This window comes from Hemiscyllium ocellatum, chromosome 15, assembly GCF_020745735.1.
Source record: "Hemiscyllium ocellatum isolate sHemOce1 chromosome 15, sHemOce1.pat.X.cur, whole genome shotgun sequence".
Taxonomy (NCBI): Eukaryota; Metazoa; Chordata; class Chondrichthyes; order Orectolobiformes; family Hemiscylliidae; genus Hemiscyllium; species Hemiscyllium ocellatum.
The window spans coordinates 33,302,283-33,319,133 of NC_083415.1; the positions used below are offsets into that span (position 1 = coordinate 33,302,283).

At 41.2% G+C, this 16,851-nt stretch overlaps 1 protein-coding gene across 4 annotated transcripts in view; it reads right to left on the minus strand.

Annotated features, from left to right (window-relative positions):
• Positions 1–16,851, minus strand: part of LOC132822743 (extracellular sulfatase Sulf-2-like) — a 309,760-nt gene that overhangs the window by 36,655 nt on the left and 256,254 nt on the right. The gene's annotated exons all lie outside the window — the stretch shown is intronic.

Below are 16,851 nucleotides of genomic sequence, written 5' to 3' on the forward strand. Positions count from 1 at the left end.
CTATGCCTTATGCTACTAATTCACAGTTACCCCTCCCCATGCAGCTAGCAGGAAAAGCTGCTCCTTCATGATCAAAAACATGTGCTGTGGACCACAATGAAATAAAAGCCCTACTACAGGGATTCACTTGAGCTGTGCTGGTAGCAGCTGTGTTTCAGCATGCCAATTGCTGCTCTATTACATCTAGTGGCAATAGGGCTTTCAATGTATGCATGCTGTGCATTTGAGAGAATTTCATGCCAAACCCATCAGTCATGTCATCAGTGGACAGTCTTTCAAGGTCACCCTTTTGGTTTATGCTGGCAGCTCAAATGCAGCAGGCACAGAAGCCTGCTATAGAATAAAGGTATTGCCAGTGTTGGCTTTGGTCACACACCTGATGAAGTGAGATCCCTTTCTGTTCCAGTTGAGAGCACACTTGACATATGGTAGTTGCACAATGACATACTGTGGTCAATATCACCTGTGCTTTGGGAGATCGGAATACTAATAAAGCCATACACTTTTGCTGCTTACCTGGTTTCGCAAGTGCAAATGAACTATGGTTATCCCCCTTTGATTAGACGGTTAGTGACCTCCCTTGCGTAACAAGTGATGGAAAATTACAAGATGTTGCAAACACTTCCACCATCAAGCTGGAAGGAGCTCAGTATATATAAGTACATTAAAAGCCACAATTACTTCACAATGCTATGACCAGCCTTGTACTGCAGTGAAATTGTATTTGTGGCCACAGCAGGTAACAGGTTCCAGGGAGAATATTCTTACTGAAGCATGAAATCCCACACATCACTTCACTTATATTCAGGTCGAATAACTATTTCAAAAAGCTTGGTAGATAATTCCCACTGTTGAGAGTCACTCCTTCTTCCAGCAGTTTACCCTACTCTGTGTGACCTCTGTTCATTATTTATGTCATGCCATGCTTCAAGGAGAATCCCTACTAGTACAGCCATAACTGGGATCAGCTGTTTTGTACAGGAGTCTTAGGCTCAGCAAGCTTCTGTCTGCACCTGCCACAATGTAAATTTCCGCATCTAATTCCAGAAAGGATCAAACATTTGTAGAATTGTAGCAATAATCAGAAGAAATTATTGAGCAGTTAATCAGTAAATTGCTGGCAAGCTATTTAATTAATGCCGGTGGGGTAGGGTTTGTTATTGCTGCTAAATGTAGCTCAGCTGTACAAGATTGAAGGGGGATATTGTGGAACATTGAACTGCAGTACGGCTTTATTAGAGTCAGATCATTACAGTATTCTGATTGATGTTGCGCTGTACCTGTTTTGCATATTTCTGATGGATGTCCACTGCATGTGATTGTCCTTGCAGCTGAGCCTGACATGATATCATTCACAAGAGTGTACATGCACTACAGTGCCATTTTGGAACTCTAAGGGCATTTACAGCATCCAAAACATGGATACTGATGAGCTGAATTTCTAATCCAGTATTTACAAATGATGCAAGAGTTTAACAAGACTCAACAGTGCAAACAAATTTCATCTCAAGTTAAGAATTGATATCCTGCTGTGTTCACTGGAAAATGGTTCTAAAGTGAGAGAGTTAACCTGAGATTTCCATAAGCAGTAAATAAGAACCAAGAATTAATCACCCTATTACCCCTGCATATACAGTGATTGCCAGCTTTTCAAATTAATTGACAGTATTTTGAAGATTACCTGACATGCCAATATTCACTATGTAAAGTCAGCGAAGCCACTAACTGGTTCATCTGTAGTCTCATTCCTTTCCATGGTCAGCTGCTATTGAATTGAAACATGTTCCTCCATCTAGTCAACCCCATCCCTTGCACTAACATCAAGGTCCACAGTTTTTGCAAATGATAGGTAAGAATGTGAGGGAGCAGTGAACACCCTGGTGCTAAATGTAGCAGTGACACCAGTAATTAGCATTAATGGAGGACAAGTGCCTGTTACTGAGTGAGTGGTAAGGACATACATTCCAACAAGAGAGTCATTTTTAAGAAGAACCAGTAAAGCAAATAGACTGAAAACAACAGGAATTGGATGCCGAAGAAATAGATGATGGTAGTGATAGAGTGATAACCTCAAATACAGAATTCACGCGGCTGTTTGTTCTCAACAAGACTCTGGAGATGCAAGAATGAACAAGCTTGGGTTGATAGTGCACATGGTGTCAGGATATCATCGTGTTTTACAGTTAAAATGTTTTTGAAATATAGTCATTTTTCAAAGTATGAACTTTCTCATGTTGTGCCAGATTTTCTTTAATTTTAAAAGCTGTTGGTCAGCTTGAATCAGTTTTCCAAGTTGGTACGAGATAAACCCAGACGCCAAACTATGGTCATATCCACCCTCTCAGGGAAACATCCCAGGGCACTATTTAAACAGGAGAAATTCTGGTGTCCTGTTCAACATACATTAAGGACAAAAGGGTAGCGAAGGAGAGAATAGGGCCCTTCAAGATCAGCAAGGCAACCTGCGTGTGAAGCCACAGAAGATCGGGGAGATACTAAACAAGTATTTTGCATCAGTGTTTACTGTGGAGAAGGACATGGAAGATGTAGAATGTGGGGAAATAGAAGACCTCTCCATCTCTATTAATGATGACCGACTTGACACGGACATTTTTTTACAAACCTACCGACTCCCACAACTACCTGGATTACACCTCTTGCCACCCTATCTCTTGCAAAAATGCCATCCCGTATTCCCAATTCCTCCGCCTCCGCTGTATCTGCTTCCAGGAGGACCAGTTCCACCATAGAACACACCAGATGGCCTCCTTCTTTAGAGACCGCAATTTCCCTTCCCACGTGGTTAAAGATGCCCCCTAATGCATCTCATCCACATCCCGCACCTCCGCCCTCAGACCACACCCCTCCAACCGTAACAAGGACAGAATGCCCCTGGTGCACACCTTCCACCCTACCAACCTTCGCATAAACCAAATTATCCGCCGACATTTCCGCCACCTCCAAAAAGACCTCACCACCAGGGATATATTTCCCTCCCCACCCCTTTCCGCCTTCCACAAAGACCGTTCCCTCCGTGACTACCTGGTCAGGTCCACGCCCCCCTACAACCCACCCTCCCATCCTGGCACTTTCCCCTGCCACCGCAGGAACTGTAAAACCTGTGCCCACACCACCTCCCTCACCTCTATCTAAGGCTCTAAAGGAGCCTTCCACATCCAAAGTTTTACCTGCACATCCATTAATATCATTTATTGTATCCATTGCTCCCGATGCGATCTCCTCTACATTGGGGAGACTGGGCGCCTCCTAGCAGAGCGCTTTAGGGAACATCTCTGGGACACCCGCACCAATCAACCACACCACCCTGTGGCCCAACATTTCAACTCCCCCTCCCACTCTGCCGAGGACATGGAGATCCTGGGCTTCCTTCACTGCCGCTCCCTCACCACCAGACGCCTGGAGGAAGAACGCCTCATCTTCCGCCTCGGAACACTTCAACCCCAAGGCATCAATGTGGACTTCAACAGCTTCCTCATTTCCCCTTCCCCCACCTCATCCTAGTTTCAACCTTCCAGTTCAGCACTGTCCCCATGAGTTGTCCGGACTTGTCTGACCTGCCTAGCTCCTTTTCCACCTATCTACTCCACCCTCTCCTCCCTGACCTATCCCCTTCATCTCCTCCCCCACTCACCCATTGTACTCTATGCTACTCTCTCTCCACCCCCACCTTCCTCTAGCTCATCTCTCAATGCTTCCAGCTCACTGCCTTTATTCCTGATGAAGGGCTTTTGCCCGAAACGTCGATTTTGCTGCTCTTCCAGCACCACTGATCCGACATCTTGAAAAATGTCCATATTGCAGAGGAGGAAGTGCTGGATGTCTTGAAATGCATAAAAGTGGATAAATCCCCAGGACCTGATCAGGTGTACACTAGAATTCTGTGGGAAGCGAGAGAAGTGGTTGCTGGGCCCCTTGCTGAGATATTTGTATCATCGACAGTCACAGGTGAGGTGCCGGAAGCCTGTAGGTTGACTGATGTGATGCCACTATTTCAGAAAGGTACGAAGGACAAGCCAGAGAACTATAGACTGGTGAACCTGCCATCGGTAGTGGGCAAGTTGTTAGAGGGAATCCTGAGAGACAGGATGTACATGTATTTGAACAGGCAAGGACTGATTAGGAATAGTCAGCATGGCTTTGTGCATGGGAAATCATGTCTCACAAACTTGTTTGAGTTTTTTTGAAGTAGTAACAAAGAGGATTGATGAGGGTAGAGCTGTATACGTAATCTATGTGGACATCAGTAATGCATTCGTCAAGATTCCTCATGGGAGACTGGTTAACAAGGTTAGATCTCATGGAATACAGGGAGAACTAGCCATTTGGATACAGGACTGGCTCGAAGGTAGAAGACAGAGGGCAGTGGTGAAGTGTTGCTTTTCAGACTAGAGGCCTGTGACCAGTGGTGTGCCACAAGGATGGGTGCTAGGTCCATTGCTTTTCATCATTTATATAAATGATTTGGATGTGAACGTTGGTGGTATAATTAGTAAGTTTGCAGATGACATTAAAATTGGAGGTGTAGTTAACACCAAAGAAGGTTACCTCAGGAGTACAGTGGGATCTTGATCAGATGGGACAATGGGCTGAGGAATGGCAAATGGAGTTTAATTTCGATAAATGCGAGGTGCTGCATTTTGGATAGGCAAATCAGAGCAGGACTTATACACTTAATGGTAAGGTCTTCAGGAGTGTTGCTGAACAAAGAGGCCTTGGAGTGCAGGTTCATAGCTCCTTGAAAGTGGAGTCATCGGTAGATAGGATAGTGAAGACAACATTTGGTATGCTTTCCTTTATTGGTCAGAGCATTTATATAGGAGTTGGGAGATATGTTGAGGCTATACAGGACAATGGTTAGGCCACTTTCAGAATGTTGCATGCAATTCCAGTTTCCTCCTTATTGGAAGGATGTTGTGAAACTTGACAGGGTTCACAAAAAATTTACAAGGATGTTGCCAGGGTTGGAGGATTTGAGCTATAGGGAGAGGCTGAACAGGCTGGCACTGTTTTCCTTAGACCTTCGGAGACTGAGGGGGTGACCTTATAGAGGTTTATAAAATCATGAGGAGCATGGATAACATAAATAGACAAGGTCTTTTCCCTGGGGTGGGAGAGTCCAGAACTAGAGGGCGTAGGTTTAGGCTGAGAGGGCAAAGGTATAAAAAAAGACCTAAGGGGCAATGTTTTCACACAGAGGGTGGCGCATGTATGGACTGAGCTGCCAGAGGTCGTGGAGAATAGTACAATTACAGCATTTAAAAGGCAGCTGGATGGATATACGAATAGGAAGGGTTTAGAGGGATTTGGCCACGTGCTGGCAAATGGGACTAGATTAGGTTAAAATATCTGGTTGGTACGGACAAGTAGGACCGAAGGGTCTGTTTCCTTGTTGTACATCTCTATGACTCAATGAGTGTATTTACTTCTCAATGGACATCACAAAAACAGGATACTTTATCAATGTCACATTGCTGCTTGTGGAGCCTGGGCGTCAGGTTAACTCAGTTGGCTAGTTGGTTGATTTGAGAAACAGTCTGATGCCAACAGTGTGGGTTCAATCCCGACACCAGTTGAGGTTACCAGGAAGGGCTCTCCTTCTCAACCTCTTCCCCTCACCTGAGATATGGTGGCTCTCAGGTTAAATCACCAGTCATCTCTCTAATGAGAGAGCAGGCCTATGATCTGGCAAGACTATGGTAAATTGAATTGCTGTAAACAGACTAACACACAGGTTTTTTTTAGATTAAACAATGACTTAAACTTCAAAAGTATGTCATTGGTCAAGGTCTTTATTGTGACAGGGTAATAGAACTCGAGCGTATGCTTACTGTGATGTCATGAAGGTGACATCACTGGGTAGAAATACCAATACGCAAGAGGACATGAAGGTAAACACTCAAAAATAAATTATCTAATGTAACCATAATCTAGATCCCAGATGACCATATCTGATAGTACTGCTTTGTAGAACACCACCAGTCTATGCGCAAGCATGACCCTGATTTTCCTGTAGACGGTCATTTTGACAGAGCTCACTGCCCACATGCCATCTGTCTCTCCTCAGCATGCAGCAATGCTCCAGTAAATCACAGCACAAACTGGAGAAGCAACATCTCAGAGTCATACAGATGTACAGTATGGAAAGAGACCCTTCCGTCCATCTCGTCGATGCTGACCAGATATCCTAACCTAATCTAGCCCCATTTGCTTGCACTTTCCCTCTTAACTCTTTCTATTCATTCACCCAATCCTTTCTATTCATATATGCCTTTTAAATGTTATAACTGTACCGGCTTCCATTCCCTTCCTTTGGCAGCTCATTTCATACACTCATCAGCCTCTGCATGAAAATGTTGCTCCTTAGGTCCCTTTTAAATTTTCTCCCCTCTCACCCTAAACCTGTGCCCTCTTATTCTGGACTCCCTCACCTCAGTGAAAAGACCTTGTCTATTTACCCTTTCCATGGCCATCATGACCTTATAAACCTCCACAAGGTCACCCCTCAGCCTCCAATGGTCATCTTCAGACGAGGTACTTTACAACTCTCTGGGCTCAATAGCGAGCTCAACACCTTCAAATTGCAAACCAACTCGTATTCCTTCCCCTTCTTTTGGTTATGCTTGTTTTCTGTCACTAGGTCCTCTCTCCCCTCCTCCTAGTTCGGTGGGACTGTCTGTTCTTTCCAGTCTGGCAGTCAGACACACCATTGTTTTGCTATTCTCACATTCCAATCACTTAATCTGAACTATCCATACGCTTTCTCCCCAAGCACCCCAACACCTAGTCCTCCTCCCCCATCCTGCCCCCTCCACGCTTCACTTCAGCTCTGATGAAGAGTCATCTAGACTCAAACAATTGCTTGCTTTCTCTCCACGGAAGCTGCCTTACCCACTGTGATCTCCAACATTGTTTGTTTTCAGTACTGTGTCTGATAGTACTTGGAATTCAAGTACAATAAATAGTGTTAGTTTGAAGAATAAGCAGAGTTTTTTTTTTAAATTTTGCCTTTTCCTTACACTTTTCTCAAATCTAAAATTCAAATTGCAAACATTGCGTTGGACTGCTGCATTTATATGCCACACAATGTTGTATAAATGCAAATTCTCTCTTTTCTTTAGATTTCCAGAAAACTTCGCATGGAAGGTTACACACAAGCTGAATACTATAGGTATATAAATAAGACTTTACGGTGCATAATGAAGTTGCTGCATGCAAGAAAGGATCTGGTGCTGGATTTGGAGATGCTGGCAGATCGGAAAATACATTGAGTAAAGCGACCCAGAGAGTAATTTTGGGATCCCTATCATTTCCAATTTTACAAATTCAACACACAAAATTAAAAGAATAACCAAAGTTGGTTACAGATTCGCAGATGATACTGAATAATATAGTTGAGTTTGCTAAGTTGCACACAGTGATATCATAACTCAGGGTAAGGAAATTGAAGTGCTTCTTTGCAATTATTCAAGAACCTACTGTACAGATGCAATAATAGTGGAACACGGACATCTATGGGAAGATGTACTAGATTCATAGAGATGTACAGCATGGAAACAGACCCTTCTGTCCAACCCGTCCACACCGACCAGATATCCCAACCCAATCTAGTCTCAACTGCCAGCACTCGGCCCATATCTCTCCAAATCCTTCCAATTCATATACCCAGTCAAATGCCTTTTAAATGTTGCAATTGTACTAGCCTCCACCACATCCTCTGGCAGCTCATTCCACACACATACCACCCTCTGCGTGAAAAAGTTGCCCCTTAGGTCTCTTTCATATCTTTCCCCTCTCACCCTAAACCTATGCCCTCGAATTCTGGACTCCCCGACCCCAGGGAAATGACTTTGTCTATTTACCCTATCCATGCCCCTCAATTTTATAACTCCTCAGCCTCCAACACTGCAGGGAAAACAGCTCCAACCTGTTCAGCCTCTCTGATATCTTCTATATCTTCCACGTCCTTTTCCACAGTAAATTCTGACACAAAGTACTTGTTTAGCATCTGCTCCATTTTCTTCGGCTCCACACAAAGGCTGCCTTGTTGATCTTTGTGGGCCCCTATTCTCTCTCTAGTTACCCTTTTGCTTTAATATATTTATAAAAACCCTTTGGATTCTCCTTAACCCTATTTGCCAAAGCTATCTCATGTCCCCTTTTTGCCCTCCTAATTTCCCGCTTAAGTATACTCCTACTGCCTTTATACTCTCGATCTATCCTATCTATACCTGACATATGCTTCCTTCTTTATCTTAACCAAACCCTCAATTTCGTCAGTTATTCAACATTCCCTATACCTAACAGACATTCCTTTCACCTTAACAGGAATGTACTTTCTCTGTATTCTCGTTATCTATTCCTGAAGGCTACCCATTTTCCAGCCGTCCCTTTACCTGCGAACATCTGCCCCCAATCAGTTTTTGAAAGTTCTGGCCTGATACTATTAAAATTGGCCATTCTCCAATTTAGAACTTCAACTTTTGGATCTGGTCTATCCTTTTCCATCACTATTTTCAAACAAATAGATTTATGGTCATTGCCCCAAAGTGCTCCCCCACTGACACCTCAGTTACTTGCCGAGTTATTTCCCAAGAGTAGGTCAAGTTTTGCACCTTGTTTAGTAGGTACATCCACATACTGAATCAGAAAATTGTCTTGTACACACTAAAATTCCTCTCCATCCAAACCCTTAACACTATGTCAGTCCCAATCTATGTTTGTAAAGTTAAAATCCCCTACCATAACTACCCTATTATTCTTACAGATAACGGAGATCTCATTACAAATTTGTTTCTGAATTTCCCTCTGACTATTATGGGGTCTATAGTAAAATCCCAAGAAGATGATCATCCCTTTTTTATTTCTCAGTTCCACCCAAATAACTTCCCTGCATGTATTTCTGGGAATATCCTCTCTAAGTACAACTGTAATGCTATCCCTTATCAAAAATGCCACTCCCCCTCCTCTCTGGTCTCCCATTCTGCCCTTCCTGTAGCATTTGTATACTGGAACATTAAGCTCCCAGTCCTGTCCATTCCTGAGCCATGTTTCTGTAACTGCTATGATATCCCGGTCCCATGTTCCTAATCATGCTCGGAGTTCATCTGCCTTCCCTGTTAGGCCCCTTACATTGAAATAAATGCAGTTTAATTTATCAGTCCTACCTTGTTCTCTGCTTTGTCCCTGCCTGCCCTGTCTGTTTGACTCGCTTCTGTTCTCAACTGTACCAGTCTCAGATTGATCTCTTTCCTCTCTATCTCATTGGGTCCCACCCTCTCACCTTACTTGTTTAAATCCTCCCAAACAGCTCTAGCAAATCTCCCTGCCAGTATATTAGTCCTCTTCCAATTTAGATGCAATCCATCCTTCTTGTACAGGCCAGTTCTACCCCAAAAGAGATTCCAATGATCCAAAAACACTAATCCTTCTCCCACACACCAGCTCCTCAGCCATACATTAATCTGCTCTTTTCTCCAATTCCTACCTTCATTAGCTTGCAGCACCAGGAGTAATCCAGATATTACTACTCTCAAAGACCTCCTTTTTAAATTCCTGCTTAACTCTCGGTAATCACCCTTCAGAATCTCAATCTTTCCCCTTCCCATGTCATTGGTTCCAATGCATATAATGATCTCCTGCTGGCCCACCTCCCTGTTGAGAACATTCTGCACCTTCCGAGATATCCTTGATCCTGGCACCAGAGAAGCAACCCCCCCATTCTGAATTTTCGCTGCTGGCCACTCTAACCGATCCATTTGATCTGATAGGGTTTGCAATCAACAGCATTTATTGCAGATATAATCCTCAGTAACCCATAAACTCTCCTTAAACTCTCACATCCGACAAGAAGATCAGATCATTCTACTAAAGGCCATTTTTGTTCCTTCACAATCTACAGACCCAGAAAATAGCACCATCTTATTTCTCTACAAAATACTGGTCCAGGTTAAATTAATACTTATGGCTTACATTTTAAGTTTAATCAAGAGACATATCTCAGTAAAACATATAATCACGAAAGAACCTACTCTACTTACTACTGCAGACTTATTGTAAGGCCACCCTTAAAATATCCACTTATCTGTCTCTGAGTTGTGACCTCTCCCAAACTGGTTCCTCCAAGATTAGTTGTGAATTTCACTGTTTGTTCATTTTCCCAGATGTACTCCGATGTGCAGCGATACATGAATTCAAACGGCAAAGATAGTAACTGTGCAGGTTCACAGCTCTGTCAGTTTCTTTCTCTCTCTCTCCTGCACTGACCTCAATGTGCTTCCTTTGTCTATTCCACTCCCTTTTAAGACTGTTGTTGTTTTGACTTTTTTTTTCTTCAAAGTTCCAAAACATACAACAGCATATAAAACAGTAATTGCTGCTCTTGGAAATAGAGGAAATCACCTCCAACACCTAAAATATCTCAAAAAAAAGGAGTAGCTGTTACAGCCAGAAATTTTTCCCATCCTCCATCTTGGATTATCCAAACTAGATGGGTCAAATTGCCACCTTCATTGTTATTTATCTGCATGAGTTGAGAAATACGCTACTGTCCTTTAGCAAAGTTGGAATTAACAGACTTTTGCAACAAGGACTGAATTGATGATGTGTTTTATATGTTTGATGGCAAAATGCTGTTTTCAGTATTAGGTTGGGGTTAGGAGTTCTGATCTGTAGGACAGATTCTGAAAATGACTGGACTTCTGAAACAATATCCTTGAAGCTATCTTTGTGTCTGAATGTGACAGTGAAGATTGCCAATATCATGAATTTCTAGTGAACATTAAAAAATATTGTTTTTTTGATATATGACACTCATTCTAGACAAACAAAAAAACTGCAACCTGAAATTTTTCAGTACTTGCAAAATTTTTATTGAAGACATTTCACCTCTGCATTTTTCCCTTGTGCTCTGTGTATTGCTGGCTTTGCTCGTGGTTTACGATTAAATGTTTCCCAGGTGCTGGAACAGCCCTGATGGATTATTGCATATTGAACTGATGAGCTACTGAAGATACATAGATCTGTGCTTAATCCTGATGTGCACATATCAGTGCCCAGAGGTTTGTTTGGTGTAGTCCCTGTGCATTTCAGGCTTTCAGAAATAATGAGTTTGATCACACTGCCACAAACTGTCACTGACATAAATGCTAAGTAGCATGTCTCCTGGTACCAGACAGCTGTTCCTGTGTGCAACATTAATTCATTTGGAGGAATCCAGGAATGGAAAATTAGAATTGTGTGTGGAGATTTGAGATACTAGACTATTTCAACAAGAGCAATGGAGAATAAATGGGGAATAAAAGAACTTTTGAATTGTTTTAATAATGTGTGGAGGAAATTGTTATTTTAACTAGTTTAGTTGTTACTGGTGAAACTTAGAAGCCTCATACGCCACATCCCAGCTGTGTAACATGTGCATTCATCTGGTGCTGCACTATCCGTTTGTATAGTACACCTGTATACAATCAATTTGCACATACTGATGGCACATGTTGTGCAGTTCACAGAATGTGAGAAAAATAGCCCTCAGAACATCAGCTCTGTCTCTGTGATGTCAATTCCTTCCAGATTTTCCCTTCCCCCAAGGAGAGATCTATTTTTGGTTAAGTCCATCACTACCAGCTGCAGCAATAATTTATATTCCTTTAGTAGTTTCTATTAACAGGGTACAAAACAGGAAATAGGATTGAAAATAATAATTGAAAATGTTAGCAGAGTCAAGCTGTCAGAATAACTGTTGCATAGGGAAAGCGAGATGGGGTGGGGGGTGGGGTACAAAGCGAGACTGGGGGAAAGCACTTAAGTTCTGTGAATCATGTGCCATGGTGAGGGGACAGTGGACAATGATGTATGGGGGACTCTATGGGCGACAGGAGATTCCAGAGATATTGCATTGTATGGCCACATGGCTTTGAAAACAACTCAGAACACTGGGAAAAAAAAAATAAATGCACAGTTTTAAGCTGGAGTATGATATGAAGCTTGTAGTAGGATGGATCTCAGGGCCTCAGCAATTATACTGCTGACAATGAACATCTAGACCAGACCAATACCTGATAGAAAGAAAACAGTGAGCTTATCCTAGTCTCTATACCACTCTAATCCCTCAACATTTCAATGGTTCAGCACATGCAATATAGAAGTTATTATTTCCCTTGTGTTTACATTTGTCTTAAACTACTACTTCACAACAATAACAACTTTATCTTTCTATTTTGTATTAGTGGTTTTTTTTTAATCTGTTGTTTCTACTTTCTGACAGCCTCATTCAGTGGCAAGAAGAATCAAACGTCTTTATTTTTAAGCATCTCTGGGGCAGATCTCATGAATCTCCCACTAAAATACCCTCAAACACTTGCTGTCAACTATCTTTATGTATTTCTTTATTGAGCAAACTGTTCAGTTTTCTTCTAAACCCGTCATTTCACAAATCATTAAGGATGCCAGAACTTTGATTGTGCTATTCCATTATAAACAGAAGTGGTACATCCTGGATCTCATCAGTCAATGTGATCTGATTGTTTGAACATGTTGACACATTTCTCTCCAAATTTGGGCACTGCGCAGCATTTACACCAATTAAATGATCATGAACTGCTCGACAAGGGCTGAAGGATGACTCCTGCAGGTGCATTGTAATTGGCCAATTTCCATGCAGTGGACACCAATTTTCCAGAATGGTACATTTCAAATCAGTGTCAGCAATTACGGAGTAATTTTTGCAAGGTAATAAACTATGATATTTGTTAGAAGAGATAATTTAATCAGTAGAATCTGTTCAAAAAACAAAATTTCTGCTAGGAACAGCCATTACTTAAACATTGTGTAAGGTTTGCAGGTTTATATTCCCTGATAATTGATTCATATTTCATATAGTTCAATAAATAGTTATGATTTACTCTCCCTCCTACAAGTTGAAGTCCCCACCTGTTTGAAGCTGAGTGCCATCATCCCAATACCAAAGGAAACACATGCAATGTGACTTAATAACTACCATCCAGTTTCTCTGACCACCATAATCATGAAGTGCTTCGAGAGGCTGGTCATGGCCCACATCAACACCAGCTTCCCATCCTACCTCAGTTCTCTGTAATTTCCCACCAACTTAACAGGGCCACAGCTGATGTCATTTCCCTAGACCTATACTCATCCCTGAAATATTAAATTTCACATTAAGGACAACAAGTTCACCTACATCAGACTCCTACTTAACTATAGCTCTGCCTTCAACACCACAATCTCCTACAGAAAAATCTTAAAACTCCAAGATCGAGGTCTTGACTCTGTCGACTATAACTGGATCCTCAGCTTCCTGACCCAAGGACTGCAGTGAAGATAGACAACTGCACCTCAACATCAAAGATCCATCCCACATCTTTAATGCTCTCCTATAACCTTTTCCATCAGGTAGAGAATACAGAAGCTTGAGTACACACATCAAAAAAGACTCAAGAACAGTTTCTTCCCTGTCGATATTAGACTGATGAGTGGACTCTCTAACCTCAAATAGTGTTGATCTTGCTAATGGTGATGTTGCTTTGCACACTTCCTGTGCAGTGTAACATGTATGTCTTGCTCTAAGCACCCTGTGATCTGTATGTCCTTGTTTGCTATGATCTGCCTGTACACTTCGCATGACAAAACGTTTTACTGCACTTGGGTACACGTGACTAGAATAAATCAAATCAAACAGCTAATCATAAATATATATTTGAGAGCTGAAAACTAAGAAAAGATATACTTGAATAAAAGCAAAACACTGGAAATGCTGCAAATCTGAAAGAAACAGTGCTGGAGAAACTCAGCAGGTCTGGCAGCATCTGTAGAGAAAATGAGATTGATGCTTCAAGTCTGGTATGATGCTTCAGAACTGAAGAGGCAAATGCCACTTGCCCATTCCTAGGATAAAACAACCCAACTGTCTGCATCTGCAAATAAAAATAGTAATTCCTGACTTTATATCAAAACCAAGAATATTATGACCATTATTATAACTTCATATACACAGTGTATGAGCCGAGCACAAAGCATACTGCACATACACAACCAAACTAAAAATGGCTTTTTTCCAACTTTCAACTAACATAAAATTGAATTCATGTAAATGAGAAGGCCTGCAGCATCAACATTACCACCACCCAGTATGCAGCACACATTGCATAATAATCCACTTTATGGCGATAAATTATTCTTTGCAGCCACAATGTTAACAGTTAATTACATTTAAAAAGGTAATATTGGTCTCTTCTGGAATTGTGATCTTTAATGTAGCAAAGTCATGACAGTTTGTTTAAATTTATGCTAAAAACTCTGCCAAAGGAATTGGTTTGACCATCTGTGAGACAATTACTGGTATAAATTTAATGTTGCATATCATGAGAAGACCAAGACTGGGTTTTCTTCAAGAAGTGGATCACACTTAACATGCTGCTTCCAACCTAGAAGGCATATTGAAATCATTTCAAATGGAGTTTACACAATAAATCCTGTACTTGCTCCGAATCCTTACTTGGAAGTTGTGTGTTTCTTATTTTAGACTCAGGCCCATTAATAGTGTAATTTCTTCAGGTACATATAATGAAAAATTAATAATATTTCACACATACCTGTATATTTGTACGTGTGCATTTGTGTTTTCGTATAAATAGGACAATAGTGAGTAGCATGCTGTCAGAATATTATTCACAGGCTAAACATGATTGGGGGAAGAACAAGAGAATGTTCCTCTAGGCTTGATCATTGTCAGTGGTATCTACTCAATGGGAGTGCAGATCTGTATGTTCATACATTTAACCTTTGAACATACACTTTGATAATGGCCATTTGGGAAGAAAGGGGATATGTACCATACAAAAAAAAAGCATTAATTAGAGCACTAAATAGGAAGATAAAATAATGGAACCTATGGAATTAAGGAGGTGACATATGTAGTAAGGCTGATAGAAATCTTTAATGGGAAAAAATATTCAAGCTAACTCAAGGGGTACAAAATAGAGTTACAAAAAAGCTGAACAGCTGTTCAATGAAGAAATACAGAAAGGTAGTTTGGAGCAGGTATTTGAGGATATTTTAGTGGGAGATTCATTCTTAATGCATAAAATCTACCATCGATTAGCAAAATTCAAACAGTTTAGAATCAGGTGCTGATAAATGTAATGCACAGCTGCCTTATGAATTTGTAAAGGAATCCGCAAGAAATGGCTTATCTTGACCTAATAATTATGAATGATGTGGACAAGAAACAGGAAATGTAAATTGCAACATTTCTGAAAGACTGGAAAGTAATTAAACTTAATATGATTTTAGCGAGTTTTGAGAAGGTTATTGTCTGTGTGGGTCTTACAAGTTCATTAGGTTCTGTTTTAGTGTGTTGGTGAGTTTGTGGGCTATCATGATGCCAAGGAGTCTTCAAACCAGCGTCTTCAAACTACGCAGAGCAGGAGGTAAATCACCTATACCATGAATTCAAAAAGAATGGGTTCCCAATGAGCACCGATTTCTCAGCAACAAACCCAAACAAGCAGACAAAACATGTCCAGAAACCTTAGCCACTCTCCACTACATCCAAGACATCTCTGAAATGACTGCCAGACTATTCAGACCCCTTAGCATACATTTACTAAATGTATGCCAAGCAGAAATGTTTAGCATTGCTTAGCATGAGGTCCATTGAAGAAGTTACCTAGTAAGGTAACAAAACGTCTGGAAAGGAACCTTTCAGCTCAGCGAGCAAACCTACATCCAAAATTTAATATGATCTGACACTTAGAGTTATTAAAGAGTAGGAACAAAGTTAGAAATTAAGATTGAATTAAATTAAGGTAGAATTAAAGTAAATGTATTGGAAGTGAATTGTCTTCATTTTCCAAGTGAAAGAACAACAATTAACATGGCTAACAATCTTAATTACATAACTAAGAGTACAGTACAAAACCAAGCAAATTGTGATCAATGTTCTTGTCCAACCATATGTTTTCTTGAATATGAATGAATCAAAAATGGCAATATAAGGGTCAGCTGGTCAGGGTCACTGCACTCATTACCACCAAGAGTTCATGTTATCTCCAAGCACAGATCTTGGAGATAAGTGTTAGAAGGGGCATAGGCACACAGCAGATCAAATAATAATTGAGGAAGAAGTTTTCAACACAAATGAGTTGAGGCTACAAATGTCATAGACGATGGGTCTGGATTTGATCCTCTGCAGCTCCCCGCAACCCAACATCAGTTTCTGGAGTGAGCTCTGCTTTTGGCAAGAGCAATTTAACTACTATAAAGGAGAGACCACAGAAGGTAATGTGGAGGAGCAGTGCTGCAATCCATAGGGATCCAGGAGGCCACCCAGTAAGTACTGAGAAACAACAGCCAATACAGAAAATGAGAGCACACCAGCTCTTGAGACCTGGATGGAGTCAGGCAAAAAGTTCAGTGACATCATGTGAATTAACCTAAAAAGTTTAGTAAATGTATTTTGAGATACCATATCATACCAGCTGCTGCCGTAGCCTGTTGAATATACTCGACCCTGCCATTTGGTCACCAGCAGTCTTTATTAGGTATGACTTATACCTCACTTTCAAAGCTTCACCTCACTTGCATACACTTAGCACAACCACTAGCCACAACTCTTAGTTTACATACTCCCAGCTCTTCAACCATGGAAGTGATATCACCCAATTCATTACATCACATTTACTGATATACTGCCTTTTTCTTGAAGGACAAATTGACACTCAACTGTGGGCTGTGACATCCAGCAAGGACTGGGCAGGCGTGTCTCAAGATTCTTTGTAGACTTTGGCACCTTTAACTGATTTCTTTTTGTTTAGAAAT